At 37.4% G+C, this 23,273-nt stretch overlaps 1 protein-coding gene and 1 long non-coding RNA gene across 10 annotated transcripts in view; both read left to right on the forward strand.

Moving 5' to 3' along the window:
- The window catches only part of NAV3 (neuron navigator 3), a 791,518-nt gene that overhangs the window by 226,707 nt on the left and 541,538 nt on the right, over nt 1–23,273 (forward strand). The window lies entirely within an intron of this gene.
- On the forward strand, nt 3,937–13,625 carry LOC139080349 (uncharacterized). The gene is made up of 3 exons (XR_011534802.1): nt 3,937–4,028; nt 12,831–12,913; nt 13,491–13,625. It is a non-coding gene; the product is annotated as an uncharacterized lncRNA (long non-coding RNA).

Genomic DNA, 23,273 nt, shown 5'->3' on the forward strand with positions numbered 1-23,273 from the left:
ATCCTGCCTAGCTCTTTGGGCTTTCCTCCCAGGTTTCCTGATCAGAAAATTGAAGGCCAGCTGCTGCCTGTCATTAGGAAGCTTAGTGAGAGTCAACATGAGGCTGGAAGCTGGTTGGGGGCTGATGGGGACTGTCCACACTCTGACTAAAGGGTCACCTAGACAGGGGCTTTACTAGTGCTGCTTAGGACTTACTGCATCATGGTCCTGCTCTAAAGCAGCCCCAGAGAGGTAATGGATCGGTTTCAGAATGTTCTATTGTTATAGATAAATGTCATATCTGGGGAGTTTTTGAACAAGTTTTGGAATGAGAGAAGGGTCATTCTTTGGTTTCATGTAAACCTTATTATGGCTGAATCAAGAGATTCCCTTTGTGTTATTCTGAAGCTTTAATTGAAATAGCTCCCTAGCCTTTCCTTGATAACAAGGGTCTAATCATGCCCCCCCCACCCTTTTTGTAATATAGTAGAGCCTCAAGGGGTGATTTCTTTTCTGACCTTCCTTAATGAAGATAATCCCATTTGCCCTGTAGCCTAACAGTTGTTCCTAGTCGCTGGTCTGATATCTTGGTTGGTGCTGCTACATATGTTGTGCTTGTTCACATACGCTAAATTGCTAAACTCTCCTAAATTCCTCTAAATATTTTGGCTGAATGATTTCCTCTGGCAGTTGATTACTCAGGTTGCTCATATACTGGGTATTCTGAATTTTTCCTACTTTTATCGAATCATTTCATACAGTGTCATATTTTTGTTTAACAAAGCCTATTGAATGAAAAAAAAATGCTGACATTTGAATGGAAAGGCCAGAGGGCTTAGGAAATGCCAGAGGAATTCTACAAATATCCTTTCTCAGTGGCCTAGACAATTGGGATCTAATTCTTCTTGGGCAGCAGATGGAGGTGGTAAAAACGGAGCTTCTAAATGGCATGAGTCGCTGAGTTAAAGGGCTTGGTGCCGAGCCAGGCAAACAGCCCTGTTTTTTTCTAGCCTGCAGCCAGGATGGAAGCCAGCTTTCAGAGAAGACTGGGCCTCTCAGAGAAAGAGAAACCCAAATCGCCCTTGGGTGTCTACAAATGATTATAGTTTAAAAAATAATGGATCTGTTGAAAAGGAATGCCCCTGTTACATCAACACTATTAATACTCATTAAGTCTATGGAGCATGTGTTCGCGTGTGCACGTGCGTGCATTTTTATCCCTTAGGTTTTAGACAATATAAAGCTGATTACATCTTATTCTAACACATTTAACTTCTTTCTTTCTCTCCCTCTCTCTCTCTTTCTTCTTCTCCCTCTCTCTCTCCCAAGCAACCAAACAAATGTTGATTGCAATATTTTAGGGGAGGAGGGTATTTTGAGTAGAAGAAAGAGGAATTAGGGGTTTACAGCTTGTTAAATTGTCTAATGTCTTAATGCTCTTTCCTCAATATTTCGCCGCCTCTGATGTCACATGATTCTTCTACCTTTGCAATATTGAGTATATGAAAATACATACATACTAGCGCAGCTTCTGTCATGTTTAGTTACTAATTTTTGAACAAGTTTTACATAATTTATATCTCTTCTCATTTTCAGCAGATCTACTTAATGCCAATGACTAACAAAATCATAGAGTCTTACTAAGTCCCCATGCTGTTGGAATAACAGTGAAAAAGACACTAATAAATTTTGTCTTTTAGCAGAGGAATTAAGGGTATTATCTCACACATTTACAATTGCAGACACTTTATTTAATAATTCTTATTACCCATGGTGGGATGGGGAGAGGAGGCAGTAACTGGTCTACTGTATTGAAAATATTGTCATGGAGAAGAGAACATCCACTCAGAATTCTATAATTGTTTTCTGTAATCATCTATCTGTGCTAAGAACAAAGAAAAACAGCTTAGCCCTTCTTCCAGTGTTTAAATAAATGTGCCCAATTATATTAACCAGTTTTCACTGACTAGTCAAAAATCCTTGTGTATAATAATGGTCTGCCGGCGGCAAGACTGGACAGAAATACTGTACAGTAATTGATTTTGTTAGTTGAACATCTGGCAGAACAGCCTGGATATTTACTTGGAAGGAATGTTCCCCAACCGGAGAAGTTCACTGTTGGGTTTTAGGGCACTAAAGTGCCAGATCAGGCTGCTCTGGGCATAAAACACGTAGATGGCAACAGGCAAGTGAGTCAATAAAAGAAAATGAGGAAGAGATGAGACACTTTCACTCATGGATTGAAGGTTAGAGGACACTTCTCCCAGGACCTCCTTATAGAAGTTCAAAATGGAAACAAGGCAGTATACAGTAAGATAATTGTTTCATTCATGATTTGTAATTAGCTATTCTTTTTTTAAAAATGGTGTTTTGTTTTAATAAATGCCTGTAAGGAAAATCCAATTATGAGAAACAAAGAATTCATTATCAAAATATAATACTTGTAAAAATGTGTCTATGGTATGAGATCCTACTGACTGGAATGTAGTACTGAATATGAGGAATACGGTCATTGGGCTCGTTGCTTATATAACATGTCTGGCATGCATATCTGTATGTTGGGTGGTTTACTTATTTTTCCCATGAATGTGCAATTACGAAATGTTCGTATGTTCTCTCTCACCCTAACTGATTTCTCTAAGTGGGCTATAAGTTATAGATTGCGCTTGGGACCATAAAACATTGCTGTGGATGTTTTTGTTGTTTTTTCTGAGAATCTTGTGGCAGCATGTATTTTCTTACAAGACATTAAAAAAAATGTTTTCTAAGGAAATGGTCAGTTGTACTAAACATGAATGGTAGGATATTTTGGCATGACCTCCTTATTTGTATTCCTCAAATTGCAGCTGTTAATTCATTGTACCTACTAAGATGGACTTCCCAATAGACCGAAATTGCCTTGTGGGTAAGAATATATCCTACCAATTTTTATATAGTAGCTCAGTTACTGACATATATTAAGTGAATACTTATTGAACAAATCCCTCTATAATTTATATTTATTTTAAGCACATATTTTATCATGCCAAACAAAAGTTTATGGAAGAAATAAACTTTTGTATACAAATGTGAAATGTATTTTCTTTGCTATGTATATGTTTAACTTGAATATTTGTCATGTTCACCTAGTTGTAAATAGTTCTTTCTACGACAGGTACATTTGTTTGGCAGATAAACAATAAGAAAGAGAAAAGTTGGTGTCCTGAATTTTAAAAATGAAACTTACCTTAAGAATACCGGAGATTCACTAGATTCCTAGTTTTTACTCAACTGCCTGGTCCATTCTGGCAATCTCTGAGCGACATGTCGTTTCAGTCAGGTAACTAGTGACTAAAAGTTTGGGCTCTGGGGCCAGGCAAATCTGGGTCCAAATCCTAGCTCTACCACTGTCCTGGCTGTTTGACATTGGACAAGAGGCTGGATCTCTCTGAATATCTTGCGTTCAGTGGGAATAAGAAGAGAGTCCACAGGACAGTTGCTGGGAAGATAAATGAGGCAGTGTTTTAGAAAGCCGTTAGCAAGTGTGTGATGCATGACAAGAATTCAAAAAATGGTAGTTTTGATTATGTGAACAGATCAAATTAACTGGTTTTATTTTGTACAGACTCTGGATTTGATCAAAGTTTAGCCTTCTTTCAAATCCATCTTAATATTTATTGATGGATCGATTGGAGCATAAATGTTTTACTTTTTAAATAAGAGCAAAATAAAATTTAACCATAATGTTACCAGGGTGTATAATTCACAGTTTTGATTTCTTTGATATCAAGTAAAATTGCATACCATTATATTCTCAGATTTATTTCTGAGAATCACATGTTAAGCCAGTTTCACAGATTATAGAGTAAATCAGAATATTTTATCTTATCTTTGTTCTTTCAAATTACAGATTAATCTATTCATGAAACAATCATTTCCAGATGCTGCACTAGTGCTGAGAGTAGAGGATGTACATGACACTTTCTCAGCTTTCAAGGCTCAGAGACTAAGAGAGAGAAACATTTTAATCGAGTAATCATTGAAACGAGAAGCTTGTATAACGGACAGAGGTAACATGGCGGAAGGAGTGATTAACTATTGAAGGGGTGGACTTAGGTGGCTTTTTTGGGGAGAGGAAACAAAGTCATGGTTGTGTTTGAAGGTGCAGAGACCTGAACTAGGTTAGTGTGTTTGGGCGTCCATATGCAGTTTGACTTTGCCTGAAAGTCAAGTTAGTAGGTGAGATGGAGAGAGGTAAGATGAAGTTGTTAGCAAAAGTGAGATCATGAAGGGTCTTATAGTCAAGGCTTGGCTACTTCTCTGTGCATCCCTTGGATCATGGAATCATGGTCACTTTCTTCAGCTCAAAGAGCAATATGCCGACAGAGATCTCTGTCCACCATTACTCTAAGTTTGGTCAACGTTGCCAGGCTCAGGATGAATGGTGATATTTAAAATGTAATATGGAAACCCTGATGAACTCTTCCAAGGTGACAATTAGTAAGAGCGAAATGACACATAAGGTCTAAAGTAACAACTCCTTTATTCTGCCTGTTCTCTCCTTGTTTGGATCAGTTTGACAATACCAATGAGATACGTTGTTGTTCACTTCTCTGTATTCCCATATCAAATTGTGCTGGCCTCCATACAGTACTAGTCATATGACATGGAACGACTTGTTTCTATGCCTGTCTCCTCCACTAATCCATGAAGTCTTGATATCCTCAGTGCACAGAGCAGGTAGTCAAATATTCACTCTTTTTCTTATAAGCTTAATAATTTTCAGTGACGTGAAGAAAAATATACATTTTATCAATACAATAAGATTTTGGCTAGCATAGTGATTATGTATGTGATTAAATTTTAGAGTATCTTGAGTTACTCAATTGTATTTCCAAGGAGGAATTTTAGTAAACTTTTATTCAAAAGTCATTGAGCTAATATTGGGTGTTGGGCACTGTCCTGAGCTTTTGGGATATAAAGATGAAAATACATGCTTTCTGGTCTCAGATAGCTTCCAGTGTCTGCCCTTTGATACATGCCAACAGTTGAAATACAATAAGAAAACAGAGATGTGTACAAAATGCAATAAAGTGAAGCTGCACCCAGATTGTCTTGAGATGATCAGAAATCTTTGACAGAGGATGTAACATTTGACCTGGTAGTAAGATATTTGTTTTCAACTGAGAATGCAGGAGTGGATTGGGTGTTTTATGGTGGAGTTAGTCTCAGAAAGGAGAAGAAAGCCTCCTTACATCTCTGACCAAGTAGAAGCAGGAAAAAGAGAAAAGGTGGGAACCAGACAGGCGCAGATGGGATAAATTTATGAGGAAGGCTCTCAGCGCTGAAGAAATGCATGCCTGCTAACCATTGTATTTCCAATGTACAAACATTCATGCCGTCTTCCTATAGATAGTTTAAAATTAAAAAATATATATGGCCATATATATCCATTGTAGAAAGTTAGACTATTCTTTCCAGAACCTTATCTCTGAATATATTTTTATGTACATTTTCAGCAAATCTGTGATTATATTATACTCACTACTTTGTCACTGGAAATTCTCATTTCATGATAAAGTGACAATTTTAAAATGTATATATATTAGTCTACAACATCATTTTGAAGAGTTGAATAGTCTTCTTTTTATGGATGTGTCCCGACCTATGAACCTTTTCATTATTTTGGGGAATTTAATTGTTTCCACTTTTATTTGTGATGGTTATACATCATACCATTGACACTCTTAATAACTAAACATTTGCCAAATATTTCAACATATCCATTTTTTAGTATAAATTTGTAGAAGTGGAATTGTTAGATGATAGTACCTGCATATATTTGAAGCTTTTTATCATAGTGCCTGATTGTCCTCCAAAAATCTGGTAACAACTTTAAGCATGACATTTCATTAATTAATTTATTTATAAACAGCTTTATTGAGGTAACATTGATATACAGAAAACTACACATATTTAATATATACAATTTGATGAGGTTGGATATATGCACACACCTGTGAAACCATCACCACAAGCAGGGTAATAAATACATCTCCAAATCTTTCCTCATGCCCTTTTGTTTTTTTGTTTTTGTGTTATGAACACTTAACATGAGATCTACCCTCTTAACAAAATTTTTAATTGCACAATACAGTATTGTTACCTATAGGCACAGTATTGTACTTCAGATCTCTAGAACTTAATTCATCTTGCATAACTGAACCTTTATACCCACTGAACAACTCCCTGCCCCAAGCCCCTGGCAATTATCATTCTACTCTCTGCTTTTTTGAGTTTAATTATTTTAGATACTTCTCAGAATGAAATCATACAGTATTTGTCCTTCTGTGACTGGCTTATTTCACTTAGTATTATGTCATTAGGTTTCACCCGTGTTCTTGCATATGGCAAGATTTTTTTTTCTTAATGCAGAACTGTATATTCCATTGTATGTGTATACCACATTTTCTTTATCCGTTTATCTGTCAGTGGACACTTAGGTTGTTTCCATATCTTGGCTACTGTGAATAATGCTGCAATGAACATGGAATGCAGATATCTCTTCAAGATCCTGATTTCAATTCTTTTGGATATATACCCAGATATGAGATTTAAGTATGACTTTTGAGTGTTGCATTCTGGGACCATTTATCTGATGTACTTACCAGTAATGCGAATTATGAGGGTGTTGCTGATTCCATTTATTAAAATATAGGTTTCATACCATAAATTTCTCACTAGTCAAAAACAAAATTCTATAGGCTGATGTAGTGGAGGAAGACATTTCCTCTATCCTCTCTGGGTTCATCTGGCCGGAGAACGAATTAAATTCACATGAGACAGAATAGCAGGAGAAAATTAAACAAAGCTTTATAACATGTATACATGGGAGAGGCTCAGGCAAGCTGAGCAACTTGCCAAAATGGCTGAAGCCCCCACTTTAAATATCGTATTCAGCTAAAGACAAAGGAGGATGTTGGGGGAGGGAAGTCAGTTACAGGAGGTTACCAGACAAGCACAATAAACAAATGCAGATTTAAGTCCTTGCCTTCCCCATTGATTAAGAGTTTCTAGAGATAAGGTCATCTCCCCTTCTTCCTGGTACAGAGGGGAGACAACTTTACAGATGGAGATTTCCTTTACAATGTAAATGTCTCTTAACAAAGGGTAAGTAAATTCTACTTTTCAGTTGCTTTCCTGTCTGCAGTAACCAGCCCCAAATAATCCTCAAGCCAAAGAGACATATCTTGGGGTGGCCAATTCTGGGCCCCCACACTGAGAACCATTTCAAGATAGGGTATTTAAGTTTTTGGGTAGTAGTGATATACATTTGTTTAAGGATTTTCAAACACTTGTTTTTGTCATCAGTTATCATAGTCCTCTTACCAATTATAACTTACGAAGCCCCAATATTTGCCTCAGGTTTTCTTATTTCTTTAAACATATTAGTATTAATAAAAGGAGACTCAAATCAGGTTTCCTTCTCTAATAAAATGTTGTGATTTACATTTGAGAGATCATAAATTTTTAATGTGGTTAATTTCCAGTTTATAAGAAGCTGAACACACACAAAACCCAAGAATACAGAGCAGGAAGGCACGTTAATGATTATCCAGTTTTAGTCCAGTTCTCACACTGTGAGTAGAAAGGCAATTTGCAGAAATATTTTACCATTAGGCCGGTATAGCAGCTTTTTAATTATTAAAGAAGCCTGTCAGATCTCTGAAAAACTATACATCACAAATTTTCTTCTTCTTTGTAGCTGTGCTTGCTGTCAGAATATATTTAGAAACATTGATGCTTAAGCAAGTGTGTAATACATGTGGTCAAAGTAATGCAGCATAAGTGTACATTTACTCCAGGGAATGTAAAACTAGAGTTTTGATGTTTGTGCTTAAATATTTAGTGCCTAGACCAGCTCTAGGCAGAACTGGTAAGGCATATCTTTGGTGTCCTCATGTTTTTTCAGCTCCTTCCTATATAGGATTTCTGATGTACTGGGCCTAGGTCTATGATCTAGTACTGACCACTGCCCCAGGACATCTGAACTCTATCCTTTACTGAGGTTTCCAACACAGATCCTTCTGCCTGCTTGACGGTCTCTTCTTTCCAACCCATCCCTCGACCTTCAAGTCTTCCCCAAGCTTCATATCCAACTTCTTCTTTTTTTTTTTTTTTTTTTGAGAAAGGAAGTTTAATTAGATTAGCCAGCAAATTGGAAGACAGGTGACTAATGTCTCAAAAACCCATCTTTGGGGCTGGCCCCATGGCCTAGTGCTTGGGTTCTGGCGCTCTGCTTTGGCAGCCCAGGGTTTCGTGGGTTTGGATCCTGGGCATGGGCATGGCACTGCTCATTGGGCCATGCTGAGGTGGCATCCCGCATGCCACAGCCAGAAGGACCCACAACTAAAATACACAACCATGTACTGGGGGGCTTTGCAGAGAAGAAGTAAAAATAAAAAATAAAAATTAAAAACCCCACCTTCAAGGATTACAGAATCTTGGGGCAGTTATATAGGGAAAATGGGCTGTAAGGAAGGGGTCCAGGGATCTTGATCTCCAGGCATGACGGGCTCCAGGCATCGCATTGTTCCATTCTTCTGTCAGCTGTGATGGATACCTTGTGGGTATGTTTCCTGCCTGTGGTCAGCCTGTTCCCAGAGAGAAACTTATAGAGCAAAGTTGTAATTTATCAAGCTATCAGGGAGTACATACAGAAGCAGAGCCCATAAATCAGGAGAGCATGTGAATTCTTTTAGAGTCTGTACAGAGCAGTGAGTAGTTACATAGCGGAGGGACTGGGGCCATATAACATAACAAGATGGCCTCGCTTATGCTCACTTACAGCAGGGCTGTTTTCCTATCTAGAGGTTCTAGGAGAGAATCTGTTCCCTTGCTTTTTCTATCTTCTAGAGGCTGCCCACATTCGTTGGCTCACGGCCCCTTCCTCTGTCATCAAAGCCAGCAACAGCGGGTGGAGTGAATCTCACATCACATCACATCACTCTGGCCTCTGCTTCTGCCTCCCTCTTTCCCTTTTGTTTTGCAAGCATGTCCAGCTTCTGATGTAGGAATTGGGTAGGACAATGAGGTGTGGGCTGTTCAGACTATGGGGAAAAGCCACAACGTAGATAAGGTCTTGAGATCAGACCAGAGACAAGACAAATTAGTAGAACACAACTGGCAAGTGCATTACTTCAGAAGGGGAAAAAAACACACCATAAGTCAGGGCATGAATATGTGAATCGGGAGTTAAAGGAAGAGCACCCATTGGATGACAGAGCTGGAGAGAAGAATGCAGAAATTTCATCAGAAAGATAAGTTGAGTTCATCCCAGGACAAGTGATGATGGATAATCTTTACATAGGGATGAAGGTATAGTTCAGGACCAATCTGGCAAACACTGGGCTCTGGGTCCAGTGTCTTTACAGGTATCTCTAGAGGTGTATTTACGTATGCTGGGCCTTGAAGTGACAGGCTTCTGCAAGGAATCCTATAACCCTTGAAACTCAATAGATTATTTATGTAACAATTAGCCAGTTTTAGAAACATATCCCTACCAGATAATAATGAGAAAAGATACAAATTAGCCATCCCTACTGTTCCCTCAGACCTCCCAGGACCCTCCTTAGCCTTCGTTTTCAAACTGTAGTAACAGCTAGCTCTTATGCAATGCTTAGTGTGGCAGTTCCTGCTTTAAGTGCTTTATATGTAAATTCATTACATATCCAATTCATTTAACATTTCATGACATAGTTACATATTTACAACTCATTACATATCCAAATTCATTTTATCTTCACAACTACCATGTGAAGTAAGAACAATTATTATCATTATTTCAGATGAGGAAACTGAAGCACAGAGAGGGTAAGTGACAGGCCCAGGGTCACACAGCTGGTGAGTCGCAGAGTTAGGATTTGAAACCTGGCACTGTGGCTTTAAAGCTCATGCAGTTTACAACTGCTAGGCTACTGTCTCAGCTAAAGCTTTTCCTTTTTATAACCAAATAGAGAGATTATGTTGGAAGGAGTCCAGGATGAATATAAGGGAGGGCTATCACCACTGTCTATTTTCATACAGGTAGGATGCTTCCTTACATTCATTAAATCAAACTTTATAGACATACTTGAACTTTTGAAGAACTTATTCATTTATTCAAGAAATATTTACCACTGTTCAGTACATGCCAGGGTGATAGAGATCCAAAGATGAGTAAGAAGCTGATTCTATCTTGCAAAAATCCAGAGTGAGTCAAACATGCAAACAGGTAAATTAAAATATGATTTATTATGACTGATACAAAAGTATGAGCAAACTCATACAATAGAACACGGATAATAGAGCAATAATCTCTATGGGGAGATTTCTAAGGGTCTTCATTGAAGATATGACTTTTATACTCGGATTTAAGGGTTAAGTAGGTGTTTTCATGACCAAGAAAGAGAAAGGGATATTTCAGCTGAAGAGTTCCGTGAGCAAAGGCAATGCGTCATAAGAAGGCTGAGATTATTTTGGAAATAGTGGGAACTTCTGTGTGGCAGGAGCATGTGGTACATAGTGAGAAAGGGAGGGAAGTGAGAAGGATTTCAAAGATCTGTGTATGCCAAGCTAAGGGATTTGGGTAATATTTGGTAGATATTGGGAAACATTCAGAAGTTTGATACAGAAGAGTGAAATCAAAAGATGTGTGTGCTAGGAAGATTATGCCATAGGCTATTGGAGAATAGACCACAGTGTATGTATCAGATATGAGACTTAGAAAACTCTAAGCCAGGGCCAGCTGGAGCTCAAGCAGAGCAGGTGCATTTGGAAAACAGGAATTGAATTTGAGATATTTTTCTCAAGTAGAATCAACAAGATTTGATAAATGATTGAAGGTAGTGGATGAGGTATATTGAGGAGCAGTGCCTTTGAAATTTCTAGCTTGTAGGTGGGTTTTATATTATTTAGAATACTGGTTAGCTACTGTAGCAAAGATCTAATTTAACAAGAGTAGCTTAAACAGGGCAGAAGGTGATGGATGAATGGATCAAGAAAATGTGATATGTATATGTACATAATGGAATATTATGCAGCCTTAAGAAGGAAGGAAATCTTGCCATTTGTGACAACATGGATGAACCTAGAAGATATTATAAGTTAAATAAATGAAATAAGCCAGATTCAGAAAGACAAATACTGAATTATTTCAGATACATATGGAATCTAAAATAGTAAAATTCATAGAAGCAGAGAATAGAATGGTAATTGCCAGGGTCTGGGAGGGGAAGGAAAATGAAGAGAAGTCAGGGGGTTTAAAGTTTCAGTTATGCAAGATGAACTTATGTACAACGTGTGACTGTAGTTAACAAAGTTTGTATTGTGTTGTCTACTCAAAATTTACTGAGGGTAGATATTAAGTGTTTTCATCACAAAAAAAGAGAAAGAAAGAAAAGAAAATGGTAACTGTATGAGGTGATGGATATATCAATTAGCTTGATTGTGGTGATTATTTCACGATATATACATACATCAAATCATCAAGTTGGACACCTTAAATGTAAATAATTTTTAATTGTCAAATATTTGAAAACAAAAAAGGCAGAAGTTTATTTCTCTTTCAGCCAAACAGTCCAGGTTTAGCAGTTGGAAATAATAGGGGTTCTGTGATATTGCAGATCCAGATATATTTTTCCTTGTTGCTCTACCTTCCCTTAGAGTGATAACTTCATCCATATGGTTGAAGAGGTCTTTCCACGAAGGTTGCTGGTTCCACAGTCCGTCAAATAGGAAGGGGCAAAAGAGAGAAGAAGCATGATCAGGAAGTCTGCTCACATTCTATGGGCCACAACTTAGTCACACAGCCATTTCTAGAAGTAAGGAAGACTGAGAATCGTGGGTTTTATTCTGGATGGCTGTGTACCCAGCTAAAAGTTGTGGGTTCTATTTTTAATGGAAGAGGAGGAGAATGATGTTGAGTTACAATTAGAAGTTTAACTACAGAGTGTCTGAGAACCACACTAATAGAGATCTGAGATGGAGGATGTAGACCAACTTTAGGGAGATATGAGAGATAATGAGTTCCATTTTGGATATATTAAATTTTAGGTGTCTATGAGACCATCTAATAGCTATGTCCAATAGGTAGTTTGAAATAAGGATTTTGCTGATGACAGAGAAATAAATTTGACAGTCATCATCAGTTTGAAGCTGTGTCTAATGAACTGGGGAGGGCGTTAATAGCAAAGGTTGAAGACTAACAGCAGACTATAAAGGATAACAACATTGGGAGTAATGGATTGGAGATGGGAGCAGAGACCAGTTAGGAGAGTAGAGGGGGAGATGGGTAGAGAGATAGGGAAGAATGGTATTAGGATTCTCCTTCAAAGTTGTGGACCCTATTTCACTGCTCCCGGAGCAGCAGTCTACAGCATCCCTGCATAGATTACAATGCCCATAACAGTGTGGCTACCCTGTAGCCTCCTACCTATTAGAAAACAGCTTTCAAATTCCCTGAAAGTCCAGTCACAATGGCCTTCAAACATGGCCTCAATCTACTGCTCATTTTATTCATGGAAGCAAACACCAGTGAACAGGGGTGTCTAAGAAATTTTGAAACTCTTATCCCTCAATTCAGGGAGTTGAATGATATAAGCTCTCAGTTGCTTGCAATAATTCACCATTTAGCTTCTTCAAACAGAGTCAACCCCAACAGGGAGTGTACACATGCTATCTTGATATTACCTTTTGTTATACATCTTTCTAATTACTGCCATTAAGGAAATGGTAGAAGTAATGCTGTGGGTATCTAGAAATTTCTGACACTGTGCATGTTGGCTTTCAAAGCTGGTAGACTTTAGAATTGACTCATAGGTTCTGGCCCTTAGATTCACCTGTAAGCACAACAATTCCTGCTCATTGTTATGTGGGAACCAAGGAAGGAGTGAGTGCTGAAGAGAGATCAAACAAGGTGAGAACTGAAACTACAGCATGTGGTATGACGTTAGTGAACTATTTTGTGATTTCAGCAAAAGGCATTTTAGTACAATGGTAATAGTAGAAGCTGGAGGATCATAACTTGTGGAGTAATGCATGCTAAACTGTGGATCAATGAAAATTGAGCTAATGAAGACAGAAAATTTAGATTATGCTTTCAAAAACTTTACTGATGAGCAAAAGCTGGATGGATGGTCATAATGAAGATAATGAGAGGCAAGATAAAACCTTGAACTGAGGGCAAATCTGTAATGAATTATATTCTTCCTTCCTCCATCCTTACTCCTTCATTTCCTTCTCCTTCCTTCCCTTCTTTCCTTCCATGTGGGAGTTTTAAATTTGTGTATAGGCTAAGAGGAAGAAGCCAGTGCAAAGAGAGATGCTTAAAGTAAGGGCAGGAGACATTTACTGTATGGAGGAAGTCCTTCATGCGAAAGACAGGAGCAGAGGGTATAGAAACTAGTCTGTGTTGGATAAGTTTAGAGATGGAGTTTGAGGAGACAAGTTGGGACAGTTTCTGTTTGATATTTTATTTTTTCTCTGTGAATTAGAAACTTGGTTTATCAGCTGATGGTTGGAGTGGAGGACATAAGTATAGTGAAAGGCTGCGATGGGAACTATGAAAAGGACCTCTACGACCAAATGTGATGAGGACAGAGCCGTGCCAGTGGCCCAGATGGACTCACAAGCAATCAATCGCACAACCAATCTGCGTAGCTGATTTTCTTCAGCAACACTTTCAACTGAAAGCATTCAGGACAGAATGGATACTTCCTTTTCCAGGGCAAATGGGTGAGAGGGCATAGCAGAAGGACAAGCGAGAAAGTGAGTCAAGGATGCTGAGAAATTTGAGGTTCCATGATGCCTAGGAAAGTAAGTGCAGTTTGGATTGAAAGTGTAAAAGTAATGGGAAAAGGATTAGCATTCTCAGAAAGACGAAGAACTCTTAAAACCATACATGCTGCCACCTCAATAAAACTGTGAACAGAGGTGCTGATACAGAACCTAGGACAGTGCCTGGCACAGAGTAGTCACAAATAAATATTCTTTAAATAAGTGACTTTTTTTTCCCCTCTAGGAGCCATAAATTTATTCTTACCCTAGGTTTTTGGAGGGCACTCTGGGAAAAATAGCTCTCTAGGATGCATTTGAGATGCTAATTGGGCATTGGTTTGTGTGTTGCTTTTTCTCGGATGACATGTCCTTCCTGTGAATGTTTACTAGGCTGCTTAGTTTGTGCTGCTATAGTCCTCAGTTCTTTTGCCCTTATTTGACAGACCGGTTTAAACTTTGTATATAAATGATGCCTATTGGTAAAATTCCAACTAGCTTGGGGATGTTTAGGTAGCTTATTAAGAGGATTTATTGACTCTGTCTCACAGAACTGGACTCTTGTATTAACACTATGTGCAGAATTAAACTTTGTTCTTTTAAATTCTAAATTCAAATAAAAACTTACTTAACTATTTCAGGTGGTGCACTTAAAAAAATCAAATGGAATACTGTAAAATGGTTGTTTGCTTTAGGAGTTAAACTCATGTTGCCATTCTCCATTCAGCATTTATTGAGAACCTAGCATTTGAGTTAAGCTATAGCTTAAATTACGAAAGATGGACTGAGGACTCAATGGCTAGGGGACAAGAGAGAAGGGGCTTTATCATCACTAATGATGAGTCATTTCAAAAGCAGTTCAATTTTCTAATCTGTAGAAATGTCCCTTAGCTACAGCAATTCTAAATAATATGATTATGAAATAAATTAGAATCACACCTAGCAAAATGCCTTACAATCATTCATTTGGTGAAGTCATTTAAACTTTCATAGTCTGTTTCCTCATCTGTAAAGTGGGAATGACCATCCAAACAAGGTAGTTATGAGAATAAGATCAATAGGACTCACCCCATGGAAATTACCTGTAAACATTAGTTTTCTTGCCCACTTCCCTGTTACACTAGAAGACTCAGTTCGTCAATTAATTGATTCTCATTATATTTCCTTCTCAATGACAAAAAGTCGAGGCAACAAAGCTCCAAACCATTTGGTTGTATTTGTACAAACCCAAGTGAGAAGAGTGGGCTAACAGTTCTTTCTTTCAGCACATTAATTTCTATTGGGACTTCTTTCACACATTCATTTTCTCCCCCAGGACTAAAGATACAATCTTTTTCTTGAGGTAAGTGTATGAAATAATCATCCTTCCTGCATCTCTGTTGATATTAAATGTGTACATTCTAGAAGGATGGCAACAGCCGGCATTTATCTCGAGTGCCTTATAATCTTTAACTTGCTTTCGTATCCTTTATTGCATGTGATTCCACAGGGAACATTTTGCTCATACAGGAATATATTGTAACATCCAACTACTATTTTACCACCTTGGCTTTTTAAAATAGCAGTTAATTTGTGCTCCACTGAATTTGTTGACTTTCAGGTCCCCAGAGATTCCTTCTGAGAAACCCTGCAGGTAAAGTGAGTTATCTGGTAGCGGCCAAAGAGTTAATACTTTGCACTTTGTCTACTGGAATGTCTTTATCATGCCACACAATAAATGACCATTTGTTTCAGGAATGAATTGGTGATTTCAAGGGACTCAATGGTGGATGAAAGTTTTAGTATTGGGCATTTAAGCCACAGGCATTTCACATGGAGTGCAAAGTAACTAGACACACTGTTATGTGGTGGGTGGTTCTATACAACGTAATGATGTGGTTTAGTCTCACTCTTTAATGTTAACTTTTTAAACTTGTGTTTATTACACTAGTGCTGGATTAGGGACCATTCTTTCATAACGTTCCATTTCTTATCCTCTGTTTACCCTTCTGAATTCATTATCACACTATATTGATTTAGTCTGTTTGTTTTACTCTCTGCTAGAATATGAGCAACTTCAGGGCAGGAATTATATCTCACTCTTTGCTGTAGTCCTGGAAGCGGCACATAGCATGTGCTCAATAAATATTTACTGAATTCATGAGTTGTATGTATCCAGTTGCAGATAGGGAAAACTCAGTAAAAGTGGCTTGAATAATAAATGAATTTGACTTAATAATTTAGACCCAGTTTGATCAAGATTCCTACCACCTCTCCTTGCCGTTGTTTAACCCTTGACGTCTCCATGTCAAAATTTCACCCTTATGCCAGCTTCCATCCAGGAGCAAAATGGTACAACATGTGCCCTTGCATATTTAGGGCAAGAGATGGGGTCTGTGTCACATACTGCCAGGGACCGTCCTGAAACTCACTCCAGTTGTACTCTTTTAGGTCATTTGCCGGCTTCGAACTGTGGTCAGGCATAGAATATACTGCTTGGCTTTGCCAGGATTGTGTGTTCTGCCCCTGGAAACTAATTGGAGCCAAGAGACAAATGAATGCAAAGATATTATAAAAAATATTCACTGTAATTAATGAAGGAAATTCCAAGTGCATTTTAATAAAGTGTAGGGAAATAAGACAACATTTTTTAAATGTTGTTTTAAATTTAAAAAATATCGTCCTTTAATAGTTCAAAATAGTTGCAATACATTTACAGAAGTACATTTAAATCTGTTAGCAATAATTCTGGCTTCATACAATTAACTAAAATCCAAGACTTTGCTTAGCAAAAGTTATTGTAAGCAATTCCATACTACAATGTAGGAAAAATATTTTACTGCCCACAAATCCCAACAGTCTATCCCCTTAAATCTATGAGGAATTTTCTCTTTCAACAAGGGATGCATTTTCTTTTGCTAATAGAAAAATGACTGAATAACTCAATAAGGGAAAACAAACACGGGAAAAGGAAAAGGGAGGGAACCAGAATTTGTAGATTCACAATTTTGTCTAGAGCTCTCCCAGACATTTCTGAATTCTTAAAAATTTGGTTTTGTATGAGCATTTACATTTTGAAAGGAAACAGATGAAGGAGTGAGGGGGAATTTTAGCTAGGAAGCTAAAATCAATATGGTGAGGTTGGCTAACTAACTTGTCATCTTCTTGTAGAATGTGTGTCTATCAACTACTCACCTCTGTGGCAGTCTCACTTTCTTCTATTTCAATCCCATACAAATCCTATTGTCTGGCCCATCCTTCTCTTACTCCACCGCTGCCTTGCAATATTATTTAACTGTTATCATTTGCATGTCTTGTCTCCCTAAACACAACGTAAACATTCTGAGAACAAGAACTTTGTCTTGTCCTTTTCTGGAATTAACCCCAGCATTTTGTAGAGTTGCTCAGTAAACAAATCCTGTTGAATAAATGATTATGGGAATTGGATCAAGGATCTATTTCACAGTTATTTGGGCAAAGGTAGTTGGACCGTAATGATGTGAAAGGGTTTGCTTAACATTTTTTTTCACGGAGAAGCTCAGATTAAAACTTAAATATTGACATGCAAAGGAAAAGATCCAGTAAGAAAGGAGACTGTTGAAAGCCTTTCAAAAGGAATGGAATCATTTGAATTTATTTTCATTGCTTTTCTGATGCCAGATTTCTAATGACTTTCAAACAAATAGATAGTAAAGGAAGAAATTTTATGGGTATGTCACTGCATTTATATTACTTCCATAAAATCCATAAAAATGTCAAGATATGGACATAGTATAATGTTATTCAAACATTCTTCCTAAATAGACGTGGGGAAATGAGGAGAGATGGTGCAATATCATTATTGTTCCCATATTTGTTGTTGTAAACAGTGAAGTCTTTGTCTTTTGTGAACAGTCAGCTTTTAGCGTTCTGCCAAAAACCTTCTAAAGCAAGTCCATATTAGAATTAATCACAAGTGTCAGCTAAGACCGTATTATCCTTTCCAAGTAATTTAAACAGACTGGTATATCCTATGTGCAAAATATTTGCTTTACTTTAGATGTGGAGTTGGGCTATAACAAGATGATAATAAGAGAAAGAGAATCTTTTGGCCTTGCTGAGGCTCAAAATGCTAAGCAGCTGAGGTCACACCCTCTTGTATGTAGTAAAGATATTTTCTAGGTCTCTGCCCTAATTTGTCCAGGCTGGTGGTAGCATTTCCCCAGTCACATAGACCCAAGGATTCTAGAGTGAACTGGGAATTTTCTGCTTCTTTCTCCTCATCTAATCATTTGTCAAGTCCCATCAATCCTCCCTTTGAAAATCCTGGCTCTGTCTTTTTCTGGTGTGCAATGTCATATAGAGAAAGCCCTGGACTGGGAGACAGAAAGTCTTGCTTTAGTTTTGCCCTTTCTCCAGCCATTTGTATGACCTCAGTCAAGTCACTTAACATTTCTTGGCCTCATTTTCCCCACTCTTAAGGTCCTCCCAGCTCAAATTTTGTGATCCCTCTGCAAACGTTCTACCTGTCCTTTTGTCATATCACACTTGACGGTGGTAATAACCTTCTGTCTGGTGCCTCTGCCTCCTGAGTCATGGCTCCTGACCACGGGCGTATAAATCTTTCTGAAACATTGCTTTATCTGCTCACCAAACCTGCAAGTCTGTTTATTTTGTGATAATTCATTGAGTTGTACATGTATGACGTGTGCACATTTCTACACATGGGTATTATATTTCAATAAAAAGGTTAGAAAAATCATAACACTTAAATGACTTTCTGTGACTTTGTCCTGAGTTCTGCCTCATCAAACTTGCATTGAAGGCTCCTCAACAACCTAGCCTTGAGTTAAGTTCCGCTACTCCAGTAGTGCCAAAACCTTGCTACATAGTGTTCTTGCCTGCAGAATTTTCTCTCTGGATTGAGAAACTTCAATGTGGAACTGAAAGGTTACTTTTTTTTTCATTCTAGATCATTCTCATGCTGCTAATGCACTGTTAAACATTTGAAAAACCTTATGTTTGCCTCACTATGCCTCCTTCACTTATGACAGTGATTCTCAAATTTTGTCTACATCAGAATCATGTGGAGTGATTATTAAACTTTAGATTATGGTGCCCAACACTAGGGTTTCTGATTCGAGAAGTTAGGAATGGGGCCTGAGAATTGGCATTTCTCACTAATTCCCACATGATGTTGATGCTGCTGGTTCAGAGACCACACTTTGGGAGCCACTGGTTTGTGCTGGTACCTTGACCTAGAATGATGTCACTTTCTTACACCATCTTCGCCTATCAATGTATTAACCGTCATTCTCATACTGCCTTCGTAGAACAATCTTCAAGGTCCCAGATAGAGTGAATCTCTTTGCTCCGTATTTTTGCCCAATACTTTATTTCTGCCTCTGTTATCACTATTACATACTCCAATCAAATTAGATTATAAACGCCTTGAAACTTGACCTCATTTCTCTGCAACATCCTATCTACATATCTCTGGTTCAGTGATTTGTACAAGAGAGACATATTCGATATACATTTTCGAATAAGTGTCAACCACTTGAAAATTTCTTCTATAATTTTTTTTAATTGGCACCTGAGCTAACAACTGTTGCCAATCTTTTTTTTTTTTTTTTTTTTTGCTTTTTCTTCCCCAATCCCCCCAGTACGTAGTTGTATATTTTTTAGTTATCAGTCATCTAGTTGTGGCATGTGGGATGCCGCCTCAGCATGGCCTGATGAGCGTTGCTGTGTCCACACCCAGGATCTGAACCTGTGAAACCCTGGGCTGCTGAAGCAGAGCACGAGAACTTAACTACTAGGCCACGGGGCCAGCCCCTTTGTTTTACTTTTTACTCATAGCTTTACATTTGCCCTTCTAATGTATTTTTTTCCATCTCACAAGGCTTTCATTCTTAAAGTAATATTTCTGTTTAAAATTTAAGAAGGCTCTGCTCAATACTATTTCCAGGAAGATAAACTATGCCACTGAATTATTGTTTTCTAATATATGTTAATTCTTGCCTACATTTAAAAAAAACAGTCCTTTCTTTAGTCACTCTTAATTAACCCCAAGTACCATCACTTAGAATACATTTTATCTGAAATTATCTTTCTGCTATGGTTCTGGTATTCTTTTTTTTTTTTTTTTAAACTTTACCTTTCATTTGATCTCCACATCTTCCTTGTCTGGTATCTGAGTAAATAAGTGGCTTTGAGATTGGATGGTGTTTTGTTCGATTTGCTTGCTAATGGACAAATAAATAGAAAGTAGCCACCACTGACATATTCCACTCAGAGCCAGAATTTTAATGTTGGAAGAGATCTGTCAGTTTATGGAATCCATTCCATTTCACACTTATATATAAATAGACTGAAGCCACGAACGATGAAAGAGTTGTGCTGGTCATAGATGGAACTGGTGACAGAGCTGTAGCTCTGTAGTTGAGATCTTGTCCTAGAACTCTGTCTGGAATCAGCTGGGCTCCATTTATTGAGACTCAGAAGAGAATTTCAAAGGACATGTCATACGTACTTAGAACTACAGCTTTCCTAGCTCCAGACAGCATTAAATGGGTTCTATTGAAAGGCCTGAGATTGGGGCCCAGTCTCCGTGGACTCAGAGAGAAGCAAGTACCACTTTTTTGCCTTTTATTTGGAAAGTGAGATATTTTAAGACACTAAGTATATTTGATCAAAGATGTGTGTGATCTGTACACTTTTAGAAATAAAATAGACAGGAAAGTAGAAAGAGAGAAGTAAAAACTAAACCCTTAAGAATGGAGGATGTCCAATTTTCAGATAATTTTTAAAAGCCCTATTTTAAAAAATTCTTTAGCACAGCTCAATAGTAATTCATGTTTGTTAATTTTGAGTAGTTTAATAATATTTTTTTTATTTTAAATGCCAGTGTAGTAAGAGTTTATTCTTGTACCTAATGACCCACATCAGAGGTTGAAAATAAAAGTAATTTAACCAGAGCATTCTGCAAGGCGACACTTCCCAGGGAAGTCAGTCCTGACAAGCAGTTCTGCTTTCTAATTTTCCATTTATTTTAATGTTCCATTTTGTTTATCTTTTCCTCCCGTCAGAAAGCTTCTTCCTTGAGTTGGAGAAAATTAGTTGCAATGCCTAGATTTTTATGCCTTTACTTTTTGGGAAAAAGGAATTATAATTTCAATTGAGTTTGATAAGACTGGGCAAAAGAATGAATTGCTAAATATAAATATTAGCTATTTATTCCCCTATAAAATATTATTTTCTTACTTTGAAAAAGTTTAAACTAAATTTTATTTTAAAAGAAATAAGTGGGCTGGCCCCGTGGCTAAAATTTCTTTTAAATTTTATTTAAAAGAAATAAGTGGACATGGCACTGCTCGTCCGGCCATGCTGGGGCGGCGTCCCACATGCCACAACTAGAAGGACCCACAATGAAGAATATACAACTATGTACCCGGGGGGTTTGGGGAGAAAAAGGAAAAAATAAAATCTTAAAAAAAAAAAAAAGAAAGAAAGAAGTGTACATAGTAGGAAATTCAAATGGGTAAAAATATATAAAATGAAAAGTCTTTAGAAATCTTCTGTCAATCGCCAGTTCTACTCTCCAGAGGCAACCAGCCTTAACAGGGTTTTGTGTATCCTTTCAATTTATATAATGCACACATACACACACAACAGAAATTGAATCATGCTGTACATATTGTATAAAGCTTTGATTTTTCCTGAAGTATTTTAAAAGTGCATATTTTAAAATGATGAGCAAAACTGCTATAATAAAAACAGAGGAGAAATAAATAATTGGGTATAGCTTATCAAGTATACTTTTTTTTTTTGCCTAACAGATTAACAGTACTCTATCCATTTGGAGAAAAAGGAATGAGCTTATCTTTGTGTTTTAAAATGTTGGTTTAAGAAGCTGCTGTTCGTTTACTCAAAGATATCTGCTCTCACTCATTACTTTTTTTAATCCTGTAAATACTATTAATAGCTAAGGAGACAATGATCCCAGAAATATCATATCAGACATTTGAATGGTGTTTATTGTTATGATTTCATTGTGTATTTCTAGTTTTGATTCTTAATGAACCATTAGAATACAACAATTTTTAGATTATTTGCTGGAAAAGACTAGAATTTATGAGTTCATAATCCCATAGTAAAAAGTGTGAACAGGCTTTTAGAAGTATAATTGCTGGGGAAATTATTTTATATTATAATATTATTTTAAATACACTGTACCATGTGAATTGTGTAAAAATACAGCCATTATTTGACCTTGGTTGTGGAAGGATCCCTCCTCAATCGCTCATGTGGAAGTTGCCTCCTATGGTGATTTGCACTTGGAGAAAATAAGCAATTTTGAGTTTTTATAGAGTGAAGCTTGAATATCTTGAGCCACTGTTGGATAAATCTGTAATTTCCGTAATTATACTTTTCTTCCTGGAAGGGATGGTTATGTCAAGGCAAATGGTGTGTTCTCGTAGGTAGTGCCTAGACAACTTGCCGTTGTTTTCTGCAGTCTCTTGTCCTCAGAATTTGCATTTCCTTACTCATCCGGGAGGTGAGAGGCAAGAGAAGAGACTGGGTGTCCCCTTGACACTATGAGGGTTGCTTTTCCAGTGTAATTTAGCCTATTGAGGGTATGCATTTATGTAAACTTGTTACTACTTCTTGTCGATTTGTAAGGTACCCCAACAGATTTTGGAGCAAGGAGATATTTTTCTCTAATGTTGCTTTATTATTCTATAGAATTGCAGTTTTCCAGAAATATTTTTGATGACCTCTTTTCTTTCTTCTCATTTTTAAAATGCCGCCCCCTGCAATCTGAAAAGAGTCTTCTTTAGTGGCAGTTATCAGTCTTTCATGGAACTCTAGACTTTGCTTTGGAAGAAGAATAAACCAGTATTTATTTGCTTACTGGCAGGTTACTTGCATACTTTGCTTAGAATTCTAAATAGTGCAATGAGTTGATTTTATGAACGTATGAGTCCTTTACTATTTTAATTTTTTCTTTGTTTAAAAAAGAACCCAACAACTTTCATTTCTCTTTGCCAGTGTTTTCAGTGTCTCAGCAAGTTGATTACATTGTTGCATAGTCTGGGAGCATTTGAAACACTGTAGTAAAGAGAGAAGTCTGGGGAATGAAGTTAGCAACCTTTAGCCTCGGGGAGAGGTAAACAGCCTTTTTATAAAATGAAAATTTTGCTTCAAAGACTTAGGTGTCCTCTGTCCTTGCAATGTGTCATCTCCTCTCCCATTATTGTTTTGCCATTACATATTTGATGTTCACTTTGTAGAGACTAGCGGAAGAAAATTCTTGGTATTCAAGGCAGTCAGTACTTGTCCAGCACTTGTGCCTGTGGGTTAGAAAAGGGTATTGTTCTCAGTGTTTGTGAGTGAGGCTGGAAGTAGTATGTGGAGAACAAATGGCCCTTTCACGGTGTAATCCCACATACTCTGTCATTTGTTTTTATGTTTCATATGGCAATTTAGTGAAGTTTTGTCATTTCTCTGTGGGGTTGCCTTTTTGTTTGTCAGGAACTTCA

Source organism: Equus przewalskii, chromosome 29 (genome assembly GCF_037783145.1).
Source record: "Equus przewalskii isolate Varuska chromosome 29, EquPr2, whole genome shotgun sequence".
NCBI classification, from domain to species: Eukaryota; Metazoa; Chordata; class Mammalia; order Perissodactyla; family Equidae; genus Equus; species Equus przewalskii.